The following is a 14,880-nucleotide window of genomic DNA, read 5'->3' as shown; positions in this document are numbered from 1 at the left end:
CCCAATGCTTTTGCCTTTAATAGCGTCCCCGTGCTGTCAACTATGTATGTAAATGATAATTTAAGTACTACTGTAGTGGAGTTCACTAACTTATAACGATGCGATTTGTCGAGATTTTAATTAACGATTTTGTCGCTTGCCTTATCGATTGTACTATTCGCTAACTTAGTTTTAACGACTCGCAATAAATGGCATTTAAAATAGTAGAAAGGTGGCAGCAGAGCTTAACGAAACCCAAAAAATGCGAAAAGCACAAAAGGAAATCCAAAAATAAATAAATTCCGTATACCAAATGCTTTTAATTGTGCAAGTTGTTACATATTTTAACAAAAGCTAAGTAAATGCGGTATTAATTTCATATTTCTCGACATAACCAATTTCTCACATTAAAATAGAATGGCGTCATCAATTAATAGCAGAGCAGCTAAGTCGTATAATGTATTATACTGGATTCTACCAGTAAATCCTGGATGATACAAAATAGTCCTTTGCTGTGATAGGCCTCACCATGTTCCTTTGAGAACACCAAAAAGTCCTTCGACTGGGTTTCGAGCTTTACACAATGCGTCACTGTACCAAAATTTTGGGCTCCCCTTTGGTGGGTTAGGTAAAGGAGTCATCAGCCAGGGTTCTAAAGGGTATCCAGAGTCACCTGCAATTAGTTTTATGTGCGATTTTATTTTCTGGGAAATTTCAGTGCATTAAACACACTTACCTATCAAAAACATGTTGCCGCTACGATTTTCACAATTTCTCTGCATCACTCTCCGTACTGCGGCGGCCACCGTTGTGTGATGGTAGCGTGCTCCACCTACCACACCGGATGCCCTGGGTTCAAACCCCGGGCAAAGCAACATCAAAAATTTTAGAAATAAGGTTTTTCATTTAGAAGAAAATTTTTCTAACCGGGGTCACCCTCGGCAGTGTTTGGCAAGCGCTCCGGGTGTATTTCTGCCATGAAAATCTCTCAGTGAAAACTCATCTGTCTTCCATATGCCGTTCGGAGTCGGTATAAAATCATGTAGGTCCCGTCCGGCCAATTTGTAATGAAAATCAAGAGGAGCACGACGCAAATTGGAAGAGAAGCTCGGCCTTAGATCTCTTCGGAGTTTATCGCGCCTTTCATTTATTTATTTTACTCTCCGTACTGCAGAGGAGCTCCAGATAAATGCATCGTGCCATGCTCCTGGGAATTTAGCATTGACATTCAATATCTTTAGGTTGGGGTCACAAATCTCTATATGCAAATATATTCTAATCAAAAAAGTACATTAAATTTATATGAAGTATTGCTTTTACCATTTGTACATTTATTGAATGGTATCGATGGTGATTCACATATACCTCTTCATGATTTCTGGGGCTCTTGATCGACATATGAGTGCAATAGTACCTCCCACAAATGGTGCAGGTGACGAAGAATAAATTTCTTTCGCAGAGAAAAAATTTCTTTGCTGCCCTATTTGAGTCATTGAAAACTTTACTTTATCGAAAAACAAACATGGTTGATAGCATTTGTTACGCGATGTTTACAGCGGCTTACAGACGACTGGCTCATTTATATGCCCCATTGTTCTCCAACGGGCCGTTGGAAACAACCAGTTGCGAACAAGGGTAAAGCAGTTAGAACATGAAATTTTTATAATAATGTTCAATTGAAAATTATATGAAATTGCATGATTTACCTGTTTCTCTGTTGATATCGCAGTTATTCTTGTAGCCCTTAATTGACCATGAATTTGAGAAATAATATCATGAGCCAAGTCTGGGGTTAGTCGGTACAGCTTTCGAAACTCCGTTGCATTCAGGCGGAATGGGTTATCTACTACTCTAAGAAGATGTCTGTTCACTGGCGATGGACTCAGTAACTCATCATTTTGTGATAAAACGTACGCCAAGTACTCAAATGCCATTTGATTTATAAATAAAGCGACTTTTCGTGTTTGAAAGTTTTTAATTAAAGTTCCGATTTTCTTTTTTAACTAAAATTGGCAAAAGTGTTAATTTCGTGATTTTTAACGCAGCCAATTCACTCGGGTACCGCTAATTTATTTATATATGTAATACCACGAAAAGCATTCCTTCCAAGATCCCAAGTGCTTTTGATTTCGCCCTGCAAAACTTTTTCATTTTCTTCTACTCAATATGGTAGGTGTCACACCCATTTTACCAAATTTTTTTCTAAAGTTATATTTTGCGTCAATAGACCAATACAATTACCATGTTTCATCCCTTTTTTCGTATTTGGTATATAATTATGGCATTTTTTTCATTTTTCGTAATTTTCGATATCGAAAAAGTGGGCGTGTTCATAGTCGGATTTCGGCCATTTTTTACACCAATACAAAGTGAGTTCAGATAAGTACGTGAACTGAGTTTAGTAAATATATATATTTTTATTTTATATTATTATATTTTTTTTAATTCAAATTTTAAAAGAAAAGTTAATATCTTTACAGTATATAAGTAAATTATGTCAACATTCAACTCCAGTAATGATAGGTTGCAACAAAATACAAAAATAAAAGAAAATTTCAAAATGGGCGTGGCTCCGCCCTTTTTCATTTAATTTGTCTAGGATAATTTTAATGCCATAAGTCGAACAAATATTTACCAATCCTTGTGAAATTTGGTAGCTCTGTATAACTGTTTTCTGTGAAAAAGGGCGAAATCGGTTGAAGCCACGCTCAGTTTTTATACACAGTAAATCGTCTGTCCTTCCGCTCGGCCGTTAACACGATAACTTGAGTAAATTTTGAGGTATCTTGATTAAATTTGGTATGTAGGTTCCTGGGCACTCATCTCAGATCGCTATTTAAAATGAAAGATATGGACTAAACCACGCCCACTTTTTCGATATCGAAAATTTCGAAAAATCGAAAAAGTGCGCTAATTCATTACCAAAGACGGATAAAGCGATGAAACTTGGTAGGTGGGTTGAACTTATGACGCAGAATTGAAAATAAGTAAAATTTTGGACAATGTGCGTGGCACCGCCCACTTTTAAAAGAAGGTAATTTAGAAGTTTTGCAAGCTGTAATTTGGCAGTCGTTGAAGATATCATAATGAAATTTGGCAGGAACGTTACTTGTATTACTATATGTATGCTTAATACAAATTAGCAAAATCAGAGAACGACCACGCCAATTTAAAAAAAAAAAATTTTAAGTGAAATTTTTACAAAAAATTTAATATCTTTACAGTATATAAGTAAATTATGTCAACATTCAACTCCAGTAATGATATGGTGCAACAAAATACAAAAATAAAAGAAAAATTCAAAATGGGCGTGGCTCCGCCCTTTTTCATTTGATTTGTCTAGGATACATTTAATGCCACAAGTCGAACAAATATTTACCAATCCCTGTGAAATTTGGTAGGCGCTTAGATTGTAGGACGATAACTGTTTTCTGTGAAAAAGGGCGAAATCGGTTGAAGCCACGCTCAGTTTTTATACACAGTAGGTCGTCTGTCCTTTCGCTCGGCCGTTAACACGATAACTTGGGCAAAAATCGATATATCTTTACTAAACTCAGTTCACATAATTACCTGAACACACTTTGTATTCGTATAAAAAATTACCGAAATCCGACTATGACCACGCCCAATTTTTCGATTTCGAAAATTACGAAAAATTAAAAAAATACTATAATTCTATACCAAATACGAAAAAAGGGATGAAACATGGTGATTGCATTGGTTTATTGACGCAAAATATAACTTTAGAAAAAAACTTTGTAAAATGGGTGTGACACCTACCATATTAAGTAGAAGAAAATGAAAAAGTTCTGCAGGGCGAAATCAAAAGCCCTTGGAATCATGGCAGGAATACTGTTCGCGGTATTACATATATAAATAAATAGCGGTACCCGACAGATGATGTTCTGGGTCACCCTGGTCCACATTTTGGTCGAAATCTCGAAAACGCCTTCACATATACAACTACCACAATTCCCTTTTAAAATTATTATTAATACCTTTAATTTGACACCCGTATTGTACAAACGCATTCTAGAGTCACCCCTGGTCCACCTTTATGGCGATATCTCGAAAAGGCGACCACCTATACAACTACCACCATTCCATTTTAAAACCCTCATTAATGCCTTTAATTTTATACCCATATCGTACAAACACATTCTAGAGTCACCCCTGGTCCACCTTTATGGCGATATTTCGCAACGGCTTTCACCTATAGAACTAAGGCCCACTCCCTTTTAAAATACTCATTAACACCTTTCGTTTGATACCCATATTGTACAAACGAATTCTAGAGTCACCCCTGGTCCACCTTTATGGCGATATCTCGAAAAGGCGACCACCTATACAACTACCACCATTCCATTTTAAACCCCTCATTAATGCCTTTAATTTTATACCCATATCGTACAAACACATTCTAGAGTCACCCCTGGTCCACCTTTATGGCGATATTTCGCAACGGCGTCCACCTATAGAACTAAGGCACACTCCCCTTTAAAATACTCATTAACACCTTTCGTTTGATACCCATATTGTACAAACGCATTTTAGAATCACCCCTGGTCCAACTTTATGGAGATATCTCAAAAAGGCGACCACTTATACAACTACCACCATTCCCTTTTAAAACCCTCATTAATACCTTTAATTGTATACCCATATCGTACAAACACATTCTAGAGTCACCCCTGGTCAACCTTTATGGCGATATCCCTAAATGGCGTCCACCTATAGAACTATGGCCCACTCCCTCATAAAATACACTTTAGTGCCTTTCATTTGATAGACATGTCATACAAACCCATTCCAGGGTTTCCCTCGGTTCATTTTCCTACATGGTTGTATTCCCTTATGTTGTCACCATAGCTCTCAACTGAGTATGTAATTTTCGGTTACACCCGAATTTAAACTTACCTACTTGTTTGTCTAAGCAATTTTCAATGTTTCCGGAGCCATAACTCGAAGAAAAATTTACATATCGTAACAAAATTGGGTATACATATTTTCCTTACAGCAGGAAATATTTCTACTAAAAATGGATGAGATTGGTTAAGGAATACGCCCACTTTTATATAAATGAATATAAAAGGGTCGTAGGCAAAAATAATAAGTTAAATATGAGCGAAAAATAGTTTTGTACCAATTGTATTTTTATTGTTCTGTTATATCTTTATTTTAAAATAAACAGTAGGGAAATCCCCATATCTGAAGAAAACTGCATTATTACCCGCTCTAGGTCATTGGTGTTAGCCTCTGCATCCTTTTTCCTTCTTTTATTCGATAATTAGTTCAGAATATAACCATATGTATATGTAGTATTGCACAGCCTTTTAACACTATTAAGCACACAAAACAAACAACAACAGCAGTTAAAGTTTACAGCTGGGTATGTAATGTTCGGTTTCACCTGAACTTATTCTTCCTTACTTGTGTATTGATAATTTCGTTAACCTAATGCTTGGTTTTCACTATGTCAAAATCACTGACATCAAATACTGACTTATCTGTCACCATGGCGATTTGGTGTCAAATGTGTTTTCATTACATATTAAAAACTTACACGAACTCGATATAGCAGTTTGTGTAAAAGACTGTCATCAAATTGTGGTGTCAGTCGATTGACATCTAGTTTTCACCACTGATGTCAATCATTAAGTAAGTATTTTTGACAGCCCAGCTGTTACATTCTTTTGAACAAAAGACAAAAAATTAAAGTAGAAGAAGTACGAAAATGAACTAAATTTTGTAAAAGCCGATCGAATAATTAATTTAAACAAAAAAATGCGAAAATAAACAAATTGCGATAGCTGCTGGGATTAGGGAAGTGGAAGCAGTGGTGGGTTAGGCCAGGGCTTCGGGATAGAGGAACATGTGGGTTCTACCCTACTCTGCGTTCTAAGCTGTTCGTGCGAGATCCAAAATGGTGTAACAGTTTTTTGAGGATGACTCTGGAGGACTTTGACTTTTTTGTGGAGCGCATAACCCCGTACGTTTACAAAGCTAATACAAAGTACGGGGAAGCTATCTCGGTAGGGGAAAATTGGCAGTAACTTTACGTTACTTGGCAACAGGAGATAGTTTTTCCAGCCTGATGACTGTTTTCCTGTTGGGAAAAACTACCATCTGTCATGCAAAACGTGAGACATGTCTTTCTATTTTTGAAGCTTTGAAAGACGACTTTTTAAAAGTGAGCATTCGTGTGATTTCTTTAATCAGAGATAAATCTACACATATATTAATATTTGTTATATTTCATCAAAGTTCCCAGCAGTCATGAAGAATGGGCAGAAGTTGCTCAACGTTTTGAACAGCGATGGAATTTCCCTAATTGCTATGGGGCACTGGATAGCAAGCATGTAGCTATTCAGGCACCTGCAAACTGCGGCTCTGAGTACTTTAGTTATACAAAATTCAACAGCATTGTTCTCATGGCTTTAGTGGACGCCGACTACAAATTTTTGTTTGTAGAAGTTGGAGCATATGGTCCTGAATCTGATGGTGGTGTATTTGGAAGGTAATTCCGCTACAAAATCTTGGAATTTAGTATAAATAATTATGAACTTTTATTAATTAATACACAGATGTCCAATTTCTGCTGCACTTGCTGAAAATACAACTTATTTTCAACCACCGAAGCCACCGAATTCTGAGAAGGCTAATGGACGTGAAACCAGAATACGCGAAAGCTATTTTTCTCACCATTTGCATCCTACATAATTTTATTTTAAGCCGCAAATCAGTTATCTGAGAACATCTGACGTAGATAGTGAGACAAATGGTGTTGCTGTTCAAGGTAATTGGGGAATGGAGCTTGGAGGAATGCTCCCATCAATTCGGCCAAGCAGTACTTTAGGTAGGCCAGCAAGCAATACAGTAAATGTGAACAATTTATGGAGTACTTCATGACACCCCATGGTGAAGCTTCCTGGCAATACTGCATGATTCGTTTTGGTAGTTTAGAAGCAAGTGTGTAATAGACCGGGTTGGTCCCCATACAAAAAAAAGGAAGCCTCTAAATTTGAAGCTTGAAGTTAAGAGGTTTTCGAAAAAAATTTTTTTAAAATGTTTTTGATCCTTGCAAAAACAGCTCAAATGGCTTTTTATTGTAACTTTTTTATTTCACATCCGATTTTTAAAATTGATATATCAAAATTTTTATCATATTTCCTTCTAATGTCGGAAGTCGTTTTCGCATAGTTGCGTCAGCTAACCGAGTTGTAGATCCTTAAAATATTCTTTTGGTTCATCAAACTAAAGTGCTTAAATTCGTGGCATTTGTATTTTTGAATTATTTGACAAAGTTTTTAAACAAAGAAATTCCAATATTTTTTATGTTTGGTGCATATATTTATACTCAGTTGAGCAGAGCTCACAGAGTATATTAACTTTGATTGGATAACGGTTGGTTGTACAGGTATAAAGGAATCGAGATAGATATAGACTTCTATATATCAAAATCATCAGTATCGAAAAAAAATTTGATTGAGCCATGTCCGTCCGTCCGTCCGTTCGCCCGTTAACACGATAACTTTAGTAAATTTTGAGGTATCTTGACGAAATTTGGTATGCAGATTTCTGGGCACTCATCTCAGAACGCTATTTAAAATGAACGATATCGGACTATAAGCACGCCCACTTTTTCGATATCGAAAATTTCGAAAAATCGAAAAAGTGCGATAATTCATTAGCAAAGGCGGATAAAGCGATGAAACTTGGTATGTGGGTTGAGCTTATGACGCAGAATAGAAAATAAGTAAAATTTTGTACAATGGTAATTTAGAAGTTTTGCAAGCTGTAATTTGGCAGTCGTTGAAGATATCATAATGAAATTTGGCAGGAACGTTACTTGTACTACTAAATGTGTGTGACCTGAGTAAAGATATAACGATTTTTGCTCAAGTTATCGTGTTAACGGCCGAGCGGAAGGACAGACGGTCGATGTGTATAAAAACTGGGCATGACTTCAACCGATTTCGCCCTTTTTCACAGAAAACAGTCATTGTCCTAGAATCTAAGCCTCTACCAAATTTCACAAGGATTGGTAAATTTTTGTTCGACTTATGGCATTAAAATTATCCTAGACAAATTAAATGAAAAAGGGCGGAGCCACGCCCATTTTGAAATTTTCTTTTATTTTTGTATTTTGTTGCAACATATCATTACTGGAGTTGAATGTTGACATAATTTACTTATATACTATAAAGATATTAACTTTTCTTTTAAAATTTGAATTAAAAAATTTTTTTTTAAAAAGTGGGCGTGGTCGTTCTCCGATTTTGCTAATTTTTATTAAGTAGACATATAGTAATAAGAGTAACGTTCCTGCCAAATTTCATTATGATATCTTCAACGACTGCCAAACTACAGCTTGCAAAACTACTAAATTTACCTTCTTTTAAAAGTGGGCGGTGCGACGCCCATTGTCCAAAATTTTACTAGTTTTCTATTCTGCGTCATAAGTTCAACTCACTTACCAAGTTTCATCGCTTAATCCATATTTGGTAATGATTATCGCACTTTTTCGATTTTTCGAAATTTTCGATATCGAAAAAGTGGGCGTGCTTATTGTCCGATATCGTTCATTTTAAATAGCGATCTGAGATGAGTGCCCAGGAACCTACATACAAAATTTCATCAAGATACCTCGAAATTTACTCAAGTTATCGTGTTAACGGGCAGACGGACGGGCGGACGGACATGGCTCAATCGAAATTTTTTTCGATACTGATGATTTTGATATATGGAAGTCTATATCTATCTCGATTCCTTTATACCTGTACAACCAACCGTTATCCAATCAAAGTTAATATACTCTGTGAGCTCTGCTCAACTGAGTATAAAAAGAATCTTTGATTTGAAAGAATTTTCAAATTGAAAAAAATGTTATCTTTGGATTCGTAATTCAATGAAATCAAAACCGCCCAACCCTGCTAAAAAGTTATTAATAAATATAGGAGCCTAATAATTTGATTTTGAACCTTGTTGCTATCTACAGTTGTCCTTAAAATAATAGAAGCGAAATTAATTGCTAAGTTTTGACATCTTAAATCCTTTTTATTCTATATGGATAGCTGGGGTGGCTTTCCGTATTTCGATATCGATCAAGAACGAGTATAAAATAATCGTTTTCGCTTTCCGTAACACAAATTGTGGACGCGTCGTATCGAACGTTCGATACAAGCTGTTCTATACCAAATTATGCTTTGTGATTATTTAGGGAAAGATTTTTTCAACAGAGATTAAGAAACAAACGCTATTTATAAAAGAAAATATTTTGGTAGCTCCAAAAAGCTTTCTAAACACCCTTTGAAATCTGCAAACGGAAGAGATCATACCAAGATACGGGAACTAAAATGGCATCATCGAGATATCGACTTGAACAGCCTTATTGTAAACTTCGCGTGAATGCATTTCCCAATGGAAAAATTCCCACATTTGTTCTGTTCTCATTGTGAACTTCACATGTGAAAAATTTCCCAATTTCGAAAAATTACCCTAACCGTCAACAAATTTTTTTCCACGTTATAGAATTTGTTCGCAAAACTTAAAACGGGGAACAACACTCGATAAAATGTAAGGATTGTTTATTGCTTATTAAACTTAGTTAAGAATTATTTTATATCACATTCAGCCTTATTGTAAACTTCGCGTGAATGCAATTCCCAATTGAAAAATTCCCACATTTGTTCTGTTCTCATTGTGAACTTCACATGTGAAGAATTTCCCATTTTCGAAAAATTACCTTAACCGTCAACAAATTTTTTTCCACGTGAATGTAGGTATAGAATTTGTTCGCAAAACTGAAAGTGGGGAACAACACTCCATAAAATGTAAGGATTATTTATTGCTTATCAAACTTAGTTAAAAATTATTTTATACCACATTAGGTCTATAAACAAATCTCAGTTGACTTTCTTGGTAAGCACTATGGCCGAAAATCCTGAAATAGGAAAGGGCTTCCAAAAAAAAAAAAATAAAGATAAGGTGCTGGCTTTTTGGAACAAATTGAACAATTCCCTCAATAGCATGGGCCACCATCAAAATCAATCTCCGAATGGAAAAAGGTGACTATCTATGCAATGTGGCTATGGAATGTGCCATAATTTATATGGCCATTGCTTACAGGTTTATATTGATCAAAAACGATACGTACGAAACAAGGCTGTCGAAAATACCAAAAATAGGAAAAAGACCGATGGAGGACCTTGCAAGCAACATATTTTTTCTGTATTAGAACAGTCAATTTTGGATATAACTGCGTCAGTAGCCGCTGCGGAAGGTGTCGAAGATGGCAAGCCTTTTGGTTTGAATGCAACGAAATCAACTGGTGAGCAACGTGAAAATAACAGTAGTGATGAAGACAACAGCTCTAGTGAGGACTCCGAAGTGGAACTTAGTTGCATGGACAATAGCTTGGACGAAAATAGCACCCAAAGTGCCGGTGACACGCAAAGGGAAAGTGCTTTGCCTGAACAAAAAACCAGCCAGCAAACTCGCAAAAAAATTAACCCTTCGGAGCTATTAAACATTGAACTAGATGTTCAAAACGAAATGAATGACAACGTCAGAACGGGCTTGGAAATCCAGAGTCATCACTATACTGAAATAAAAGGCCAATTAAAGGAATTAAACCAAAGCCTCGAAAACTTTCAAAATATTCAAAACAGTTTACTAAAGGAAACAAAACGCCACAATTCGGAAATTAAACGGCTCAGAAAAATTGAAGTTGACCGTAAACTCATACTTATAAACAGCCAAATCGAGGTTCAAAATTTGAAAATACTAGCTGCAAAGAAAAGCTTAGGCATTAATTAGAATTTTTCGAAAGTTTTTGTAAAAAAAAATGAATTTTATGTACTTTATTTTTTCAAATATTTTTTTATTTAAAGCAAGATTAACAATAAAGCCGCTTTTGAGCTAATACAAATCAGACATTTCTTTGAAGAGTGTCATTCAATTATAAAAACATTTTGTCATAAATTTACATAAGGCAATTGCCTATATTTGCTCTAATACGCTTAGCCTCATTGAGGTATGATGAATGCGATTCAGATTCTTCAAACTACACGTGTTCAGAAATTTCCGGTTGAGAAGCTCTATTTGAAATAAAAGGTGTGTCATCGCACCGATACTTTAATCATATATTGTGCAACGCGCAACAGACATTAGTAATTTGAGCTGCTTTCTTAGGCGAATAATTTAGCTCCCTGGCTCCTAATACACACCTCCATGAACAAAATTTGATTTTGGGACTTACAGATTTCATTAAAATTTTACCTAGCAGCCAACACTTCTAGTGCCTAGCAAGTAATCCTGCGCCATTGAAACCCTCAATTCACTTGTATTCCAAATTAATGAGTCATGGCAGGCTCCAGCGTGTGTAGCATCGACGTATCTTATTGCCATTTTGTTATCACATACCTGCAGATAAAATTATTAACATGCGTAAAATCATACACAAATTTTACCAATCTACCAGCAAAACATTCATTCTATAGTAACCCTGTTATAATATAAGTGTTTATTATTCCTAGGGCCTATAATTCTAACGTGTGTGCCATCTATGCAGCCAATAATGCCTGGGATATTAAATTGTTGATGAAAATCCAAAGCAATTTCACGCATTTCGTCTTTAGTAGGCCATTTTATCCATTGATTGCAAAACATTTAATACTTCAGACAAGACGTGGCTAAAACTTGACTGCGATAATCCAACATCCACTTGCTACTCCTTTTTGGTATGCTCCTACACCAAAAAACCTTCAATAAATTCGGTATTATAACCTAATTTATTGAAAATCTTTACTGTCGTACCTTTAACAAATTTACCATCAGAAAACGGCCTAACCTGTCTTAGAATTTCAAATGAAACTAATATTCACACACATTAATAATAATTCATTTTTCAGTTTCGTTCTGCTTTTTTTTCATTAGTAGAACTATCCATTGCAGTCAACTAGCCTTTAACTTTTTTCAAAAAAAAAATTTTTTTTTTCTTTAAACAAATCATTTTGTTTCCTTTCGTTTAATTTGTCTATATTTTTATGAAAAAAATTAAAATGTCTTTTAAGCGTAGAAACGCGGTTATTTAAAAAGGACTTGTAGCATAAAATACATTGTGTTTGCCCAAAAGGGTTGGGCAACATAAAATATTTTCCGCTTACCATTGGGCGCATTAAAATAATAATAGCAAACGGTCTTTAGTTTTTACTTGCTAATAAGCGAATGAAGAACGCAAAATTCTGCATCAAACGATGTGCGCGATCATCGCGCTCTCACTAACACATCTGCATTTCAAATTTGCAGACATCTGCTTTACTTTGTCAATAGATCAAGTGCCTTGGCATTTGCAAACAAAAAGGTATTGTTGGTATACCACATTTTACCGGCAAATATATTACACATATACATACATACTTATATACCCGTATTACTTGTTCTCAGAAGCGCTGAGACAAGTACATATAACAAAAAACCCAGCATACCCCAGTGAACACCCACCCATTTATATACTCACTTTACTTGTACTCAGAAGCGCTGATACAAGCCCGTATTAAAAACCAAGCGTAAATTAAGCTGGTTTCATAAAAAAAATTTTTTTGCCCTTTTGACAAAATTTTTTTCGATTTTCACAGCTTAATAAAAGCCCCAATTTCTTGATAAATTACATTAAATTATAATGCCAAAAACAAACGAAACCCAAAAATTGACCACTGCAGACCAGGCATGCTTAACCAACGAACCTATATCATTTCGTAACGAAATTATATCGGTTCGTTGGTTAAGCATGCCTGCTGCATACCAATGCTTGCAGAAATTTATATATGACGGTAACCAATTAAAGGTTTACAGCTCAAGATGGTCACCCTCCCAAGCTACCGATTTATCGGAGTGTGTGCTCAAGGTTAAATTAGACGACCTAGATAAAATATGAGCAAAGGCGCTAGAGTCCCATCGACAAGTAAGTTTCTCAGATAATTATACAAAATTCGCTAAATGCATGGAAACCTATCAAACATACAAATTTGGAATTATGGAAGCCTTAAAAACTTTCAACACTGCTAGCACAACCAACAACAAATACCCGCCCACCCAATAAATGACTCAACAAACTCAAGTGGTTGTTATTTGAAAGTATCAGCATGTTACACCGAAGTCTTGCATGGTGGATACGGAGACTGGCCATCCTTCAGAGATATGTTCACGGCAGTCTATAAAAACCACCCTAAATTATCACTCGCTCAAAAATTATACCACCTACGCCTGAAAACAAAAGGACAAGCTGGACTTATTGTAAAACAATACCCACTGAGCGATAATAATTTCGAGCTCTGGGAAGCGCTCAGATCTAGGTACGAAAACAAAAGGATACTCGTCGACAACCAACTGAAGACGTTATTCAATCTGCCAACAATATTCGCGGAAAACGGAGAACAAATCCAGAAGAAGCAGACAACTATCAACAATTGCATGTCAACTCTAAACACCCAAGGAATCCCGATAACATACTGGGACCCAATCCTCGTTTACCCCTGCTCATCCAAGCTGCCAAGTGGAAGCCTTTCACTATGGGAACAATCCGTCAGCTCCCGAAAAGAACTCCCACTTTGGGACGATATGAATAAATTTTCGACCAGCAGATACGAGGTAGAAGAGAGACTAAGTACCTATAGACCAGGCAAGGCGAAACCCCAATTTTCGAGTTTTACACCACGAATGGTGAATCAAAACTCGACCCAATCTAATAACAATAGAACCCACTCATACCACACGGAGTTCAAGAAAACGGCTTCGTGTAGATTATGCAACCAATACCACGCAGTCAAATCTTGGGTAAGGTTTACAAATTTATCAGACCGAATCAAATTTGTGAGAGAAAATAGTTACTGTGAAAACTGTTTATCAACGCCACACCAAACGAACGAATGTAAAAGTAGTTTCACGTGCGTTTATTGCCAAAAGCGTCATCATTCGCTGCTGCATTCGCAGCCCAAACCCCAACAATCACAACCAAACACCAGAGCTCAAAATGCCCAAGCCGGCACCCCTAGGAGAACGGACGACGAGCGACCCTCAACATCGAAAGCCGCCATAAGAGCCACCTCCTCCCAACAGTCTCAGGACAAAAACCAGGTTTCTAAACTCTTTTCGAGTAATCATGGAACCACCCTACTACCAACAGCAGTAGTATCAGTATACTATACTGGCGAATTTCATAAAAGTCGTGCCCCAATAAACCAAGGTTCACAAACAACTTTTGTATCATCCCGTATACAAAAGCTTATTGGTATACCCACAAAAGAGTCTCTCCACCAGATATCTGGAATGGGTGGAACGGTTGTGAAAAATGCCAATAAAGTCTGCCAGATAACATTCTGTTCGGCAGACTTAACCCAAATGATAGACGCACAAGCAATAATTTTGCCGAAACTAACTAAGATCTTGCCCACAGTCAGAGTTTCAAGCATCGATATCGAAGTCCCATTTACCGTTAGCCAATCCACAGTATTCGATACCATCGAAAATCGATGTGGTAATCGGCAGCGATATCACCCCGCAAATCCTCACCGAAGGGCTCCTACGGAATGTGAGTGGAACATTACTTGCCCAAAATACAATATTCGGATGGATATTAAGCGGCCCTGTAGCTGAAAAGGTATCAAAATTCAGCAGACATGTCACGGAATGCACCGATAACCTCCTCAACCGACTTTTGAGAAAAATTTGGGAACAGGAAGAAGTTGACCAAACCCAACAACGATCTGCAGATGATGTATACTGCGAAGCACTCTACCGGACAACCACAATTCGCGAAGAGGATGGACGCTACAGAGTCAAACTGCCAATCTGGCACTCGGTCATTCACGAACGCTCCCTCGAAAAAAAACCCGAATTAAC

At 36.6% G+C, this 14,880-nt stretch overlaps 1 pseudogene; it reads left to right on the top strand.

Moving 5' to 3' along the window:
* Positions 1-562: 562 nt before the first annotated feature.
* On the top strand, positions 563-6,500 carry LOC137234424 (uncharacterized; annotated as a pseudogene).
* The last annotated feature ends 8,380 nt before the right edge of the window (positions 6,501-14,880 follow it).

Source organism: Eurosta solidaginis, chromosome X (assembly GCF_040869045.1).
Source record: "Eurosta solidaginis isolate ZX-2024a chromosome X, ASM4086904v1, whole genome shotgun sequence".
Lineage (NCBI taxonomy): Eukaryota > Metazoa > Arthropoda > Insecta > Diptera > Tephritidae > Eurosta > Eurosta solidaginis.
The sequence above is the reverse complement of the archived record's forward strand: the minus strand, read 5'-3'. Positions and strand labels throughout refer to the sequence as shown.